At 39.6% G+C, this 16,071-nt stretch overlaps 1 protein-coding gene across 3 annotated transcripts in view; it reads left to right on the forward strand.

The window, feature by feature from the left end:
• Positions 1 to 344: 344 nt before the first annotated feature.
• Positions 345 to 16,071, forward strand: part of TRPS1 (transcriptional repressor GATA binding 1) — a 211,438-nt gene continuing 195,711 nt past the window's right edge. For 2 of the 3 annotated variants that reach the window (XM_027645623.1, XM_027645626.1), the window contains exon 1: positions 345 to 435. The gene's annotated coding sequence lies outside the window, so the exon portion shown is untranslated. The remainder of the gene's footprint in view (positions 436 to 16,071) is intronic. The other variant, XM_027645628.1, reaches the window with a different exon arrangement.

The following is a 16,071-nucleotide window of genomic DNA, read 5'->3' on the forward strand; positions in this document are numbered from 1 at the left end:
CCCCCCCCGCGCCCCCCGTTCCCCCCGCCGGTGGGTCAAAGCCATGTGTGATGGCTGGAAATTGGCGACTTCAAAACGGCGGTAGCCCCGCTGGAGTCGGGAGGGTCAAGTTCAGCAGCGGCGGCGGGCAGGGGGAGCAGCCCCCCGGCCCGGAGGCGGGGAGGAGAGCGGCGGCCGCGGCCGCGGGGCTGATGCGGCTCTGCTCTGCCCTCCCCTCCGCGCCGCTCCGCGCCTTATCTCCGCGGCCGCCAGTTCCCCGGCACCGGGGTGCTCGGGGGGAGGGGAAGGGAGACGCGGGGGGTGGAAGTAGAAGACGAGCACAGAGGGTTCGCATCCGATGGGCTGCAGTCGCACAGTCCTGCCTCTCCTGCCGCTGCTGGAAGTTTTAGTGGGGATCATGACAAGCGGGGCACAGAGACACCATCATGAACAGTAGTAAGTTTGGGAAAAACTTTTTTTCTTTTTTTCTTTTTTTTTTTTCCTCCCCCCCGCTCCCTTCCCCTTTTCCATCTTCGTGCCCGGAGACACACCGGGAGAGGCCGGGTGCGGAGCGGTGCTGCACCGGGAGGGGGGCTCGGGGTCCCTCCCGGTCACACCGACGGAACAGGCGACATGGTGGTGATGATTTTTTTTCGGTGTTTTGGTTTAGGTTTTTTTTTTTTTTTTTTTTTTTTTGAAATCAGAGCTCAGAGAGACGTAAAACTTTTCCCTCTTAAAGGCGAAGCCCCGCTCCCAGCGCTGCGTCCCCGCGCCCAGCTCTCCCTGCCTGCCACAACTTGGTGGAGCGTCTCACCCCCTGCCCCCCCGGCCCGGGGGCTGCTCCTGCTGCACTCGCCCGCGTGTGGCTTTGCGAAGGGAGGAATGAATGGAGGGGCAGCGCGGCGGTGGGCGCTCCGCGGCCGGGGCAGCCGGGGTGGCCCGGACCGGGCTGTGGTGGGCTGCCGCGGGGCCGGAGCCGCGCAGGGTCGGGTCCGGGTGCTGCCGCCGCCGCGCTTCCCTGGGACGCGAGTGGCTCCCCAGGGGGACTTGACATTTCGGGGGTTTTGTTTATCTGCCTCCCTTGCTGCAAATCTCGGTGCTCAGACACCGGCACTCCTACGCGGGTTCTCGTGGGGCCCGCTAGTCTCCTTTATCTTTTTTTTTCCACGACCGGTTGTGTTTTCTGTCTGCAAATGGCAAACTTATCCAGTGCATTGATTGAGCTGTGGGAGTAAGTGATGAGCTGAAGTGGAGAGACGTCTCCCTTCCATCACTTCTCCGCCAGTGCGAGCACCTTGCCTGGCAGAGCAGGAGCCGAGATACTCCAGCACCCTTGGGGAACCGAGGCGACAAGTCTCCTCCGAGGGGAAAAGATTCTCTACTAAAAAGAGTGTAAGCTGTTTTGCGGACCATACTGCCTTCACTGCTTTTACAGGACACAGCGCATTTTGAATGTTGATGGAAACAGACAATAATTTAATACGCTTCAGGTTTTATTTAATCGAGTTCCATAAAGTCTCTCGAGGAACCATCAAACTTCTTTGCCATTCAGGCAGTCGTCTTCCACTCCACAACTGAATCCTATGGATGTTGGTGGCATCTTGTTAACTTTCCTGTTAGTTTTGGGAAAAGTTGAACATTTAGAGAAGACTGCCAGAGTTAAAAATGCAAGGGGCAGCAAAGGAAAGTAGTGGTAAGAGCCAGTTCCTGACGTGGACAAAATGAGAATAAAAGTTACAGTAGTCTTCTGAACTGCAGCCTGTGTTTGCCTCATGTTCACAATCTGTGTGTTAGGTTAGACAGCTCTCTCAGATATTCCACCAGAGTGACATTTAAATAAAACCCTCCAAAAGAGTGAGGATTTTTTTTTTTTTAAGTACTCTGGGTCTATGAGTAAATACAGGGCTTGTTTGAGAACATCAACTATTTCCTGTAAGTTGTGATGCTGACAAGACTGTCTGGAAATGATATCAACACTTTGAAAGATTTTTTTTTTCTTTTTTAACCACTGAATGAAAGTTTGTTAATAACATGGTGAAACCAAACAGGTGGAACCTTTCTCTGTAAAGAGGAAAAAAAGTATTTTTCTTTTTTCCTCTTGAATAATGTATACCTACCTGAGGTTTGCCACATAAAATCAGTAGTGCATCAGTGCCTATATACGAGTTTATCCTTAGACTGTGACAACAGAAGTCTGCTTCACCTTTTTAAAATCAAGGGAGATTAGATATGAGAAGAGTCCATAATTCACCCTGTTCTGTCCGATTATCAGGTTTGAAACTTTATCTGTTTGAAACTTTGCATATACGTAGTCACAACAAAGTAAGTAAAAGGCAAAGTTGCATCAGCTATTAAGTTTACATGTTTTGCCTGTGATTCTCTAAAACAGACTGGGCAGTCTTTGCCTGAGAGAGTATGGCTTTTTTTTTTTTCTTTATTTCATAGTAATGTTAATAAAGGAAAAAATGTAAATGACAACTTCAGAGATCTGAAACTTCTTTAGGCATCAAACACGATGCAGCCAGGTTATCCTCTTATATTTTTAATGCAGTTTTAGTATAATTTATATGGTAGCTTTGTGGGTTGACTTACATTTTTATCAGTGGTAAATTCAGTAATATTTGACGAAACCCTAGCAGGATTATTTTCTGTAATGTCTTGTCTAGCATTTGTACTAAACTTTCATAATGCATACTATTATCATGTATGGTCTGGCTGAGTGTAAAGAAGGTTATTATTCACATATCGTGATAGTTCATTAATAACAGCATGATACTAATTCTTGTGTGTGGGCTCAAGTGTCTGTGAGATGGAATTGTTGCCTGTCAAATCTGTGTATTCCAATCATTATATTTTAATGCTAGTTGAAACATCGGGGTTTATATTTTCAAAGCATTGTGCAAACAATGACTAATTACTTTCTGTTCATGCGAATTAGCTCTTTTAGCACTTTATCAGGCAGTTGCTTTGAAATAAAACTATTTTACATTACAGTGTGAAAGAGTTAAAAAATTAGCAAAGACATTTAGGAAAAACCCAAAATTGTAATTACAAACAGGCAACTTTTGGTATGTATTTAAATTTTTCTTTTTATGTGGAACTTTCCTTCTAAGATTGGGGGGGGCGTATGTGTATGAATATTTATGTCTCTTACAAATGCTTGACGATATTTTAATGTAATACACTTAATAGAAACATTCTCAGATCTTAACTGCAGCCACACTGGCAGTATCGCTTTAATAAAGGTTTGTGGGTAACACCAAATGTAACATTGTGAGAAAGTTTATGGTTAAATATTTTTGAACACGATAGGCTGGGAATCTGACAACCCTTTTTGTTAGGTGAAACTCAAGTGGAAATAAATTACAAATTTAATACAGTTTCAGTTAAAACAAACTGCCACCTGGTAGTAAAAGTATTGGCCTTGAACAGAAATATATTCTGATTAAGGTATTCTAACTGGTGTGTAAAATGAAGCCATTCATTCAATAAACTGACAACTTTCCAGTTGGTATTTGCCCTTGCTTAATTTAGTTTCCTCAACACAACTAGTGAGGTAGTGTGAGTCTGGTTTTGGCAGTCTTGGGTGACTGTAAACTCAGGTATATTTCTCCCAAATATTACATCTCACGAGTTAAAGAACAATTGGTTAAAAATAACAGCAGGCAGGTATGAGAGAGAGAGAAAAAAGTTTCTTTTCTTTCTGAAACTTTCTCAAGTTCTTACCTAGGAAGAAAACAATGCTATTTTCAAATACTCGTGATTAATACTATAACCAGCGTAGTCTGCACCCATCTATTGTATAAATACCATTGCCTGTTGACCTTTGGATACATTAATTACAGCATATCTGGTCTAGGTTCTATTATTTTTGTCTGTCCAGAAGATAAATAAAAGTGCCCTTTCCAGTCCTCCTGGAGAAGGAGAAGAACTTTTTTTTTGGTATTGTCATGAATTATGGAGTTCTTTTTCCTAGCCTGTGCCAATGAAGTTCTCTTTTGACTTTAAAAAGATAAGCCTGCATCCAAAGAGAGAATATTTGATTATTTTAAAACTGTTTTCACTTCAGTTTTTCGGCACATACAAACTCTCTGGGCTTTGCTTTTTTTGGATTGTCTGTTTGCTAATTAAAAGAAAAACACAATGAGTTATATCAGATGATGTGAAGGATTAAAGTACAATTACACCATTAAATAGTAAATGTTTACAAGGGCAAGACACGCAGCTACATTTTTCAGATTATGCTTATTATTCATTTCTCGATGCTGTTTTGCACCTAATCAATAAAGGGCCTTCCAGAACGTGGCTCCTTCGCCAGTTGTATACGTGCCCAGAACGTAAGAAACGCTGCTGGGGCAGAGGAGCATGGGGAGGGGAGAGAAGCGCTGGCATATTATTCTGACTTCTTGTCATGCAGACCAAGGCTCAAACGTAACACAGAGCAATGAGAGAATAGCTACCCTGGTCTAGATTTAAGTCCCCAGTGGACATTTTGTCACACACCAAAAGCGTTGCACAACTGAACGCCACTCCACTTGATGTGTTGTCTGGAGTCAGAGGAGTCTCTGATTTGGCATCACGGGGTTTAGAAGACTGTGATTTAGGTGAACCGGCGCACCTGTGTGTAAGAAACTTTTTTTAATAGCCATTATGTTTTTTTCATGTTCTGTGCTATCTGATTCTTGTTTTCTAGTACCTTTAAAGTGGTTCTTTAAAATTTAATAATAACACCACTGGTGAAAAATACATCTAAAATTTGGTAGAGCTTACTAATCCTTCTATCAATTTTTTTTTATTATGGTCCTAGTGCATTAACTGAGGAGTCTTACTCCTGCTGTGGATTTAGTAAACCTATAGAGAAAAAATTCTCCATTAAATCTCATAGCTGCCACGAGTGCGCTTCCGTAGGACGTTTCTACAGAACCTACTTGGTTCTATCCTGTAAAGTTCGGTGGAACTTTTGCATGATTGTAGTGGATGTGTGTGAGTACAGCAGCTACAAAAAGATTATTTCTGCCTTGAAATGAGGGTTATTTTGAATTGCAAAGTTTAGTCCTAGTAGTAATTTTTACTTTCTTAGCTTCAGTTGATGCATGTCTAATTTCTCATAAGTCTGCTTTCCTTCCAAGCTCAGATCCTCTTTTCTTTTCTCCCTTAAATTTATTTTAAAATATTTAATTTTTAAAATGTTACTACCCCTTTAAAAACCTGTAATAAATGCTTTACAAGTGGCTAGACACCTTCCCTGGTGGTTTAATTTATACAAGCAGGAAACTTTCTCTCCTTCTTTCTCTCTCTCTCTTTCTTGTTTTCTTTAAACCGACTGACGTAATGCCAAACTTTGCTTTAAAAGAACAGACAGAAGTAATTGGTAGCTTTTAACTTTTAATAATGTTCTGGATTGGTTTTAGTGGCCAAACTGCAATTTTTTTAAATTTCAAGTAAAAACGGGCTTGTGGCCTGAGGAAGAAAGGCCCTGTTGATGCAGTTATTTTTATTCTTGTTTTTCAATCTGTTATTAAAAATCTTTCCTGCTGAGCTCTGCTGGATTTCTCCAATTGCTCTTTGTGATGGCTGGTGCATTTCAGGTTACGGTAACTTAAACTGTTTTCTGATTTTTATTTTTTTTAATCCCATGGGCATTTTGAGATGCTTTATCCTTTCTTTTTTTGTTTGTTTTTATTTGATTCCCCCCAGCATTCCTTTTCTCTCGCCCAGCACCTGACTCCTTCTTTTGGAGAAACAATTTATTTTCATTCAGAGAGGAATAGTATGTTAAGCATACTTTTGGTGGCATGAATATTATTTTCCTAGTATGAGAGTATTGTACACCTGTTAGTGACGCTGATTGCGAAGATATTCACTACCCATTGCAGAAGACATGAGAGATCCTATCTTTTGGAGTGTCCACTTTCTGTGTGCTCTCCACCCCATGTCTTAAAGCTAAACCAGGTTTTAAAACATATTTAGTAATAGTTTCGAGTGATCTATATCTATTTGTATTAAGTTGATATTAGAAACAAGAAAACCTAACAAAAGGATTTTTTTTTTAATTAACTTTACTTAAGAAAATCCAGTCTATGCAATTTTCTTTCCTGATTTCTTTGTTTTGTTTAGGGTTTTCTGGATCATTTCCTTAATTTCTCTTCTGCGTCTGCTGGGTTTTAAACACAGGCAAACTTTCTACTGTAAAAGACAGAGTTGGGCAATAGACTTTCTTGACGAAGTTGACGTCAGGACGACTTCATAACTTGGCAAGTAGGGAAATTGTTCAAAGACTGAGTTGGCTTGTGCCAGTTTTCCCTTCCTTTAGGGGAGACACTCCACCCAGTAGGAGGTTACCCCACCCAATGTGGAGAGCTATAATTCAGTGGCAACACTTTAAATGTCAATCCTCCCTAGGGTTTAAACCCCAGACTTGTCTTGCCTCAATCTTTATATTTAATCTAACATTCAATCTGTTGAAGTAACATCTCATCTTCATAAGCACTTTTGGGGCCTGATCCTGCAATTCTCATTCTTGAAAAATACTCACTGATGTCAGGGGGTCTTTTGGATTCAGTAAAAGCTGCAGTATTGGCCTCTGCAGAGTTATATGTGTCTGTGTCTGTCTGTAAGTAAGATTGTGTCTGCCTGATGAATACTGTATAATTTGTGTTGTTAAAGATGAAATTGTAAAATACTTCCTTTGTAGTCTTAAAAATCCGAAGAAGTCCCAGAGTCGTAATGCTGTAAAACACATTTTCCTCAATAAGAAGTGTACTTATTTTTAATTAAGAATTTTCCCAGGTTAAAACATGAGTTAAAAAAGGTCCAACTATCAAGAATTTAAGGTATTTCTGCCATTTTTTTTCCTGTATTTCTCTATATCATGCTGTAGACATATTTTTAAATGCTGCTTTTGGCAATTTTTTCATTTCTTACGGAAAATGAAAATCTCAACCTGTAGCTTAGTGCCCACAGTAGGCATTGGAGTACTTAGATAATACTGAGAATGCCCAAGGAAAAATTTGGTTTTGGGGTATTGTCAAAGTCAACATGTAATTTTTATAGCTACATTTTAATTCATTGTGGTGTCTGTTCTCAGATCCTTTTTGGATCCCTCCCTACATTTAACAAGGTTGACAATGCAGGAGGGAATGTATAGTTTGATATTGCAAAAATGTTACAGAAAAATCGCTGATGTGTTCATCTCTGTATTTTGAAAATATTCCAGCATTTTTTGTTTACTGATATATCTGTAAAAAAGAGTCTGTAAAAGATGATGTTAAAAATCATCAATGCGCGTATGTTTCTCAACAAGATTTACTTAAACGGTGTTCTTCAGTTTTGCCTCAAACCATTTCAAGCCACCTCTGATCCAAGAATGTACCAGTTCTTAGTTCCTGGAAGATTAAGCATGACAGTTTCTATTCTATAATGAACAGCAGTATTGTTTGAACAAAGGTAACATATTTTGATTTGTGTACCTTTTTTTGGCAGCTGGCACTAGTGTAGGTCTAAAATGAGTGGTGATCTAACAGTGTAAATATCTGAATGTTCTTGAAACACACGGTATAGATGTAATGTGTTTAAATCATTGAATCTATCTACCTATATTATATAGAATGTGTATATATGTGTATATACAAAGCCGTAAATGGTGTGTTCTGCTATCTGTAGCCTTCAAATGTGTATCCGTTGGGTATTCCTGACCTACTTTGCAAAGTCCGCAAGTCTAAAGTACATACTGAAACTTAAAAAATTAAACATACAGCTTGGTGTTTCACAAAAAAAACCCAATAAAAAAGCAGGGGAATTTTTGCTAGTAGTTAATTAAAAAAAGAAAAGACATAATCTGCCTAGCCAAATACCTTGCAGACTGCTCTTGGATATCCAGTGACTTTACAGGGATTATTTTAAAAACAAAATCTCAATTTATCTAAAAGAAGTTTGAAGTAGATACTGAAGTTAAGTATCGCCTAAAATTCCTATGTTCAGATGTGGTTTTAATGGAAGTTAAATGAGTTAGGATAAAACAATTTTCTTTGGGGGTGGAAGGTTTTCAGTGTTTCCAACATACGAGTCTTCTTGACTTACTCACATGCCACTCTTCAGGCAAATGCTGTGAGTTATGTGAAACATCATCCAAAACTTACTATGCAGATGAAATGTTGCTTCATGAATTCAGTTAACGAAAGGAAGATAACTCCAATTTCAGTTTCCTAACCTGAATGTAGTTTGCTTTTCTATTTAGTGTTCTCATTGTTAGGCATATCAAATGCACTCACCAGACGTAGGCCAGCTGCAGTTGCAGAGTAAAAACCAAAAATGCAATACATGTTGATTGTTGCTGAACCTTCTTCTCCTGCACAAATAGATATGGACATGCACGCACACACATGAGTAATAAACCTTACCCCAAACACCTGAGGCAAAAGCTTGTGAAAATAGATAAGCCTTGCCTTGTGCCTTGCAGGTAAACCATATCTGCCTCTGCTAAAGAAATGGAAGAGGGGAGCTCTTGAGCAAAGGCTGCCTGCCCGCGCTGCCCTGCACCCAGCTCTAAATGCTCAGGTCTGGGGGCTGTCAGTAAAAATCCCACCTCTCTTTTTAGCTGTGACAGTGGTAGGAAGGAAGAAAAACAGTAACGCAGGTTTCCCATCTACTGGATATACTGTTTTCTTTCTTTGGCCTGCTACAGACATCTGAAATTTATGCCATCCAGTTAGTCTCCTTCTATGTTCTTCAGTTCTGGAGTTTTCTTTAGAGCTGAATTCCTGTTTGCATGTTGCATCTATCATGAAAAAAATAATAGTGTGATGGATTAAATTAATCCTGTCATAGTTATTTGAGCATACTGTAGGAATGTAAATAATTTTGTGGCATTGAGTTTATGTTTCCAGTCTTATGGGGGGTAAGATCGAAAGTTATCAACAGCATATATCTGAGTCATTCAGCTACAATAAATCTTCTAACAAATACCCACCCTTTGCACACCCAGAGATACTCTCCAAGACTGTTGAAACTCTGCACACACCTGTATCTTATGTGTAAGTCCATGTGCATGACTAGTAGATGTATCTTCAACTAAAACCAGATAGTATGTTAGGCTACAGCAGTCACAATCAAAGGAGTCCGTGGACAAAAAGTTTGATTGCCATTTGATTGCAGCTGGCTGTGTGACCTTCAAGGTTGTCTTCTCCCTGAAAAAAAGTCCTGAGGAATAATTAGTTGAAAAGAAATGTGGAGTATGGCACTGACTCCAGCTCTGCCGCAATTCAGGATACAAAGCATTAAGTGCTTCATCGATATCAGGTCAGAAGTGATCTTGCATAATCCACTTTTATCTAGGTATCGTTCTGTCATATGTAAAGTATGCTCTGCCTCGTTGTCTCTGTTACTCTGTCCGTTTCTCACTCATGCATATCGCCCTCCCTTTGGCTGCTACGCGCACATACGTTCATTCTAAAAATACATGGAAATGGAAGTCCATCTGTATTGCATAATTTTTTTACAAAAACACCAGTGTTTGTATTGTTCTTTCTCTGAGCCCTTAATGAGTTTAAAGAATTTAATGTGACTTAATGAGGGTTCTTATTCTGCTTCTGACACAGACACTAATGAGAGAAAAGTAGAACAAATTGAAAACCAACTTTTACTTGCTCCTTTCATGATGTCATCAAATGCAGGATGTTACAACTCCTGGAAAAATTTACAAATCTAGGCAAGAATGCATTTTGCATCACTGCCTTTCAGTTGTTTGTGACATGAAGTTAGTTAGCAGGAAAACAAAGCTTAGCATAACTTGATTTTTTTTTTTTTAAATGTTTAGGATGGTTTGATCTTTTGGCAAATGCTTTTTGGAAAAGTGAATCTAACCTTCTTTGCCGGTCAACCTCGCAGAAACTTAGACATGACTGAAGATTGATTAAACCCCTCTGATTATGGCCCTGATCTCTCCCTGTACTTGGAAGGACAAAACTTCTGCTCTAGATCTTCATCTAGAGTAAGATCCCATCCTCATTGGGAGACTTCGCAATTCTGTTTCAGCTTACTGAGAGGGAAATGCAACTTTTGGGGCTTCATGTTACATTTACTACAGTTTGGTACTTTGCATCTGTTTCCCTGGACAAAGGACACAGTAACAACGTTTTTAAGACTCCACCTTGCTCAACTGCTGCCCCACTCAAGATGGTCGAGTATTTCACTCCGTGAAGCTGCCCTTCAGCTGGACCTCAGTTTGGTCTGTCACCTTTAACAGTGATTAATGCAGTTTGAAAACAGTTCATTTCCCAAAGCAGAATGAAAATAAAAAGTAGGTTTAGGAAGTGCACTTGCTTCTGAGCCCTGCTGCTACTCACTGGCTTCATGGCCATGCTTTCATCTTGTCCTCACCAACTTCTCTCTGAAAGGCTTCTGGAAATAGCAGTGGAGTGACTGAAGCCCCAGTATCACAAGTATATCTATGGAAGCAGGCTCCAATGCCCTCACCAGGTTGCATGCCATGTGATGGGCAATCAGGGTATTTTTGTGAGGCCATGGGAAGCAGTGACTTTCATCATCCACAGAATGTGCTTTTGATGTAGCCAAACTGCAGAAAGTTGCAGCATAGTAAAGAAAATGTTTTTCTATACCATCTGATTTTTTTCAGCAATTGTTAATATTTTTGATATTATCAGATAAATTGCACAGTGGTGTAATTTTTTAGGTTGATGTTAACCCTTGGCTCTTCTGTGATTCATTTTTTGGCTTTGCATTTTAATTTTTCACAATTAGTTGTTGGCTTCATATTTTTTGACTTCAACATGACATAGTTAGAAAATTAATAAGAATTTGAATTGAAAATATGGGCATTTTTGACCAACTTTCTTGAGCATTTTCATGAGAAGAGAAAGTAACTTGTTTGGTTGGTTTTTATGTATGTATATATGTGTGTTTGTGGTTTGTTTTTTTTTTTTAATAAAGGTTTTCATAATTTGGTAGTTTAACAAACATGAGTATATTCTGAAAATATTTCTCACAAATGACAGATCTGAGTTGATAGCTTGTAGGCAGACAGAGTCTAGAGCTGCAAAACTATTTTCTGGTGTTTTAAAACCATTGGAAAGTAAGATTTATTGGACCTTAAATATCCCAGTGGTGCAAATTTATTTGGTGTTCATGGCAGTCTCAGCTTAACTTTCCTTGGAGATTTGTTGTGGTACTGCATTATCTAAGGAACATTTAAAATGGGTTTGTTTAGTTTATTTTCCTTCAGTTGTTTCTCAATTTTTATTTGTGCGTGTGAAAATCTTTACTAACAAAGATGACCTAGTAGCTCTGCTGAACTTTCTAAAGCAAAACATTTTACCTGAATAGGACAAAATTAAGAATCTGAAAAGCTGGCATTTTAAAAGATTTTTGTTTCAGTCATGGTGTGTGACAGCGACTAGTCGTCAATGGGAAGGAGCTTAAAAAATAGCCACAGGAGAAAGAAGTAGCAACTGTGGAATTTATTTTATTGGCTGAAAGGAGACTCATGGTTAAGCAAGTTTTACCTTCCTGGGTCTTCAGAATTTAATGCCCAAAAGACACATGCCTGAATAGAAAGAGAACTAAGATATTGTAAAATCCACTATGACATGAAGTATTCTCGCTAAATCTGAATACCATTTATTTATTTTTTCTCTCCAGCAAACTGTAACTTCCTCTGTCTTGTCAGAAGGAATTTCAGATGTGACCGGACCAGAGTAATGGTGCCATAAACACTGCAGTCCTCACCTGTAGCTCTGTGCAGTGTGATGGTCCGGGATAGTTTTCACTGGGTTTCTGTGCTTCTTTCAGTCTGAAATGGGACTGCATTGACTTTACTTTTGCAGAAAAAGTACATTTTCTTGGACATTTCTTTAAAATACACTAGTCGAGAGAAGGAAGGGCAAGGAAAATGGAGAGAGTGCTCTGATATATGAGCTGAGATTATGGATGTTGTAATGCCATTTTTTCTTAGGACTATAGAAAAATCACATTGGGACCAAAGTTCCTGTGGATTACCGTGTGATATTTATTACCATTTTCCTGTGTTTTCCCTGGTTAGGATCTAATCCTTCAGTGTCTGTAGCTACGTGGAGTTAAGAATTTGTCCATTCAGAGAGGAAAACCTTGCTAGCTATGGGATTTCACTGTTTCACTACCTGTATTTATTTATTCCCCCTTTCTAAAATTTCTGAGAGCGAGGAGATTGAGAGTGGAAGGAAGAGACGGAGGAGATAGCTAAACTGAGTGCATAGCAGGGGCACGTATCTGCTCAGTAAATAGTGTTTACTGATTACTGTTTACTGTCAAGCAGATTACTGCAGTTATATTTCTGTGAAGCAACCTGCACGCAGGCAGTGTGAAGGAATGAAGCGAAGTCGTGTGCAGTTCTGAGGTAACTAAAAGATGTGCTTGTGACATACTCGTAGCAAAAGCCATTTTCTGTTGCTCGGTACCCTCCTCGAATGCTATAATTTTATGAGTGACACATTTGATTATGAGCAGCCATCAAAACACTCATATGCATCTTGTTTGGAAGAAGAATGTGCTTGAATTAAATGTTTGCAGGTCAGAGAAATATGTTGATTTGTTCTTTTAATTTGCTCATCAGCTTCCTGCCCTTTTTCAATTTGTTTGATAGTTATTCAATTTTGGAGTTTCTTTAAAAGAGATGATAACGTATACACTTTTGCATTCCTTACTTGGGCAGAGCTTCCATTTGCTTCCTTGGAAAAGTTGGTCTGTGGATAGGATTTGGTTAGTATAGGGGTCCCCTCATACTGAAAGCTCCCTTACTGTGATGAGTTTGTAGCTTCCTTGGGAATGAGATTTTCAATCTGATTTTCAATCCCTTCTGTCAGGTTTTAGGGAACAGTATGAACTGTCTTACTAGAGCTGGCAGTAAGGGAAAGGAGTGGAATCTGGGCACATGTTACCTCTGTGTTAGGGGGAATAAGGTATAAAAAGCCTCTGCTGAGCTTGCCTGGTAATTTTTTGGTTATTGTCTTCTCATGATGGAATATGCACATAGAAAAAACACAGAAGGTAATGTTTACTTTTTGGATGCTTTATCGTCAAGCACAGAGAACTGACAGTTTCATGGTTAAGTGCCTAAAGTTGTTTTTGGCTTTGCAGTTGTTGAATTAATCACTGCAAAGCTAACTAATTGTGTACCTTTTAAAGCTTCTCTCCCTACCCTTTTAATGAAAGGGAGATATTTTGCTCTTTCTGACTTTGGAGTCAGGCTATCCCATTAACTATTACCAGCAAGCTCTTCAACTTTTACTTTCTTGAGTTACCTCAGGAGTCATTCTTCTAGTAGATGGTGAATTTACTTACTGATCCAGTTATTTATAGCTTTCAGTGCCCATGCTATAGAATGAACAAAGTGTTTTAAAAAGTTTTTTAAAACACTTTTTACAATTGTATGGAAAACTCTGGCTCCTTAATTCTGAGTTTACAGATGGTACTACTGCTACTGTTTTGATTTGTGAGACATTATCTTGGTGTCTTACTGAGATGTTTCATAACCAGAATTTACAGTTTCAGTGGTTTTTTATTGTCTTTTAATTTTTTTTCCTCCTTAAATGTTAGACATGGACAAAAATGACAAGAATTTCATCTTTATGGTGAGCTGTTCATCAGAGCTGATAGAACTGCAGGCTAGTTAAACTCCTTGGTTTTACGAAAGACAAAAAAGTCATTGCAAAGATTAGCTTAATTTCTGGCAATAATTTTACTAAGGGAAAGACAGAATCAAAGGATGAATGGACAAAGTTGGGATTTTTTTTCTGAGGCTGTGTAACCTTTTTTCTTTTTAATAAAAAAATTAATGTAAAATTCAGTGTTTCCCACAAGAGCACCTTCACAGATTTAGCATAAAGAAAGTGCATTTGAATTCAAAGACACTGGAACATTTCTTAAGGCTTTGAAAGCAGTAATCCAACAGGTATATAAAGCTGTAATGATAAATATGATGATTTTTTGTATCTAATGTTGTTAAAATACATGGTTTATTTTACTGCATGTTCAGATTAATGCTATTTATTTAAGATATCCAATTTATTCTGCATTTTAAATACAAGTCTCCTAGCTTCTCAGTTTGCTTTTTTTATGTCAGCTGGCTCATTTCAACTCAAACAAAGGTTTCACTTCAAGAACGTTTTATAATTTAAAAAGAACCTCTAATTGCAGTTGGAAATTTTGTATATATAACTAAACTAACAAGTCTGTGTATTGTATGGGAGAGGCTCTAGCGATATTATTTATCTTAGGGTCCACATTATTTGAAGGCAGGACTAATGACAGTGAATCATGCACACTGTATATTAATGTAGTGCACTTTCAGCACTATATAAATAGTATTGTAAATACACACCTGCAGAGTGTCTGCAGTTATATGGTCATTGCACAGAGTCTCTCTGTGCTCTCCTAATATATATCCAGTATATATCTCTGTGTGTATCACATCTTGCTAACCAAGGCAGCATACTGCATCTGCTGTTCCTCTCAAGAAGGTGTCTATAAAATGAACACTGTGAAACCAGACTTTTGGGATGGCTTTAAGCAGAACACATGGGCATACTGTTACTTGGTCTTTTCATACCTGCCCCGTCCTTTTCCCTGCACAGGGCTAGCTGCACAAGATGAGCAGGGTCTTGATCCAAAATGTAGGCTGGTCCTCTGAGTGGGGCAGAAGACAAGGTGTGACTTCAATCAGTGGGAAGTTTCTTAGCTTCCCAAAGAGGGATGTAGTGAAGAGCTAGTCAGAAAAAGCCATTATTTCTATCAAAAGTCTAAAAATGTGTCATCTACACTAGCAGCAGGTTCTTTAGTTGTCATCCACTGCAGCAGCAGGGCCCTCGTCCTAAACTTTTCCTTTATTTCAGCAAGCAGCCTCGCCAATGCCGTCAGTTCCCCTGTGGTGTTTGCATACACATATTCAGGGTAGCCCAGAATCTAAATACGTGTTGCTGGGTGCCTGCGGTAGCTGAGGCTCTTTCCCTCCACTGCATCTTGGAGCCTGTTCAAGCCCGTGGTAGAAATACTGGGCTCACAGGGCCCGATCCTCCCATAGGGGTGGAGAAGCTGCTGGCTCAGGGGAGACCACTGTGTCCCCTGGCCACCTTTGCAGGGGTGGTTCTTCATCCTGACCAGCACCTACCCCTCTGTGGTGGCCCTACGGTGTGCTATGAGCAACTCAGGCTGGCTGCCATCCCAGGGATGCTCCTTTGGGTTTGCCAGTGGCAGCTACCATGCATCTGGGAGCATGGCTGGGAGCTGGATACTCAGGTGCCTATTGGATGTGCAAAGTTGGGGTGAGTGCCAGATTTGGATCCCCCACCCCGTCTGCAGCAGGGCATGCAGGTGGACCCCATGTTTTGGGCTGCAACTGCTGATGTCCTTGCTGTCCCTGGGGAGGAAGAGGAGCCCCTGTCTAGCACGCAGAATGGTGGAGGACAGGAGGTAGAGAGGCATCTCCTTTTTAAAAGGAGTTGTTTTTTTTTCTCACCCCTGTTCTTTATTCATAAACCTAATGCAGTTCCACAATTCCCAGACATGTAAAGCTGCAGGGCTTTTTTTGTTTTGTTTAAATCTTTCTGAACCAGCCAAATTTCTGAGGTTGGCACGAGGTGCAGCCAGTACCCATGGCCTTCCAGGGCTTGCTTGGTCTAGAAGTCTGCAGATGTTTTCTGCTGGATCTGGCTCTTAATGAACAAAAAAGATTTTGGCATGCTTATTTATTTATTTTCAAGGGGAAAATGTGGTTTAAAACGTTGATAATTATGTTTTACATGAACTATTTTATGTGACTGGGAAAATGAATGCTCATCAATTTAAAAAAAATTTTCTTTATTCATAAAGCATTCATATTTAAAGTGATCTGTCTTTCCCCCCTCCCTCCTTAATGAAAACAGGGTTTGAGGAGTATTACAAATAATTATGTTTTTTAATTACATATAGTTCTGCATCAGAGTTCTTGAAGACAGCCCACTGTGATCCTCTGGTGAAAATACTAGGGCTTTTCAAAAGCTTTATAATTATCTGTTCTCAATGCTCCTCTCTGCAATATACACAGAGTAACTGAAAAAAGGAAAA

Source organism: Corapipo altera, unplaced genomic scaffold (genome assembly GCF_003945725.1).
Source record: "Corapipo altera isolate COAL_440 unplaced genomic scaffold, ASM394572v1 51, whole genome shotgun sequence".
NCBI classification, from domain to species: Eukaryota; Metazoa; Chordata; class Aves; order Passeriformes; family Pipridae; genus Corapipo; species Corapipo altera.